General features: G+C 26.1%; 1 long non-coding RNA gene across 1 annotated transcript; it reads left to right on the forward strand.

Moving 5' to 3' along the window:
* Positions 1 to 277: 277 nt before the first annotated feature.
* On the forward strand, positions 278 to 1,082 carry LOC122519071. Its single transcript, XR_006304240.1, has 2 exons — positions 278 to 380; positions 1,039 to 1,082. It is a non-coding gene; the product is annotated as an uncharacterized LOC122519071 (long non-coding RNA).
* Positions 1,083 to 1,815: the final 733 nt, after the last annotated feature.

Consider the following 1,815-nt stretch of genomic DNA (forward strand, 5'->3'; position numbering starts at 1 on the left):
GGAGCATGAACTTTTAATTGTTGATTCTCTTATTTTAGACGAATCTAATTGTGGTTCTTACTCTCAACAAATTAAGGATTACAAACATATTATATATATATATAATATGAGTATAGTGAAAAACTATAGAAAACATTCATAAATAAATATATATATGTAAAGAGAATATATTCTCTTTAAACTTGGCGCGCTAAGTGTGATCCGCGCGCCTCTATGATGGTATATAAGCAAAGAAAAGTGATAACGTATTTAGTTTATAAAAGTTCGTTAAATAAAGATACATTAGTAATTGTTATTAACCGTACGGGTGACTAACGAATAGTGTTGTAAAAGAGGGACGAATTAATGACCTTATCATCGTCGTTTCTCTTATTTTACAGGTAGAATATAATTTTTAGCGATTTAGAGAAACTAATTGGACAACTTATTTGGACCATTCTAAACCCTCGATATAGAAAAATATTATATATATAAATAATAAATACTACAAGAAAAAATAAATAACTATAAATTAAATTTCTGATATCAATTTGTACGAGAAATTACATGTATCTTATTTGAAAAATCCGGAATGTATACGCGATACGAAATAGAATGATGATCACAATAATATCCTTTAATTTCTGAAAGACCAAACGATCATTTGTTGATCCCAAAAATATTATCTCGATAAAGACAAAATTTTACAAATTACGAAGATTCTTCAGTCGATAAATAATAATTACCGTCTCTTCCTTTTTTGCAAATTTAAATTTGCATGAAAATTTTCGATTTAAAATTTTTAATCGATATAATTTTAACATTAGAATTGTTTTTTAAAGACGAAGACGTCGAAGGTAAGGAATTACATTTGTGATTTTTATCATTTGTGAATATTAGTAATAAAAGTCTTTTTTGAAGTTAATTGAGGTATGTATTATTATTTATTAGTTATTTGAGGTTAACTGAGATATGTATTATTATTTATTAGTTTTTTAGGTTAACTGATGTATGTATTATCATTTATTAGTTTTAATACGTTTCATTTCTTGTCTATAGTGATCATCAACTTAGGTTAAACATGAATAAACAAGATAACATGCTGTGTCATTTTTTTTATGCCTTTACCATACAATGACATTTTTCTGATTTCTATCTAAGTATACCGATGAGTTATAAATCGTTCTCTTCATCCTGGTGTTATAACAGACAATAGTAAGTAGAATAGCAATATTTTGTTCAATTAAAATACTTTACTGAGTAAAATATATGTATTATATTGTTTTTTAATTTAATTTATATGCTCTGCTTCTCTTTTTATATTTTTTATATTTCATACATTAACTACTTTCTTAATTAGATTTAGCTAAGTATGCGGCTCTACATTTTTTATTCCAATCAAAGACCATAACACACCCAAGAAAAAGACTCCATTTCAGCATCGGATCTATGCATATAAATTTCATTTTCCAATGGTTAACGATATAAAGAAATCTTTTAACTAATGTCTCCTTCGTAGAGATTTTATGTGAATTATTATGCGAATAGAATTAAACCACAGTTACAAGGAATGAGCAAGACATGAATCTGTTAAAAAGTAAAAATAATAATCTTGCTTCTGGAAGAAACAAATGTTATAATTCTCTTGAAAATTCTTTATTCAAAGCATTAGAAAACTGAAAAAAAAAAAAAAAGTTTACTTCATAATAACGAAAAAAAGAAATAAAAAAGCAAAGAAAAAGAACGAAGAGAAAAAGAAGGAAAGAAAGGTAAACATACTTGTTAGCGCTGTCAAGATAAAATATAGGTATCGGCGACGTGAAAAACATACACACA

Source organism: Polistes fuscatus, unplaced genomic scaffold (assembly GCF_010416935.1).
Source record: "Polistes fuscatus isolate 324 unplaced genomic scaffold, CU_Pfus_HIC Scaffold29, whole genome shotgun sequence".
In the NCBI taxonomy this organism is placed as follows: domain Eukaryota; kingdom Metazoa; phylum Arthropoda; class Insecta; order Hymenoptera; family Vespidae; genus Polistes; species Polistes fuscatus.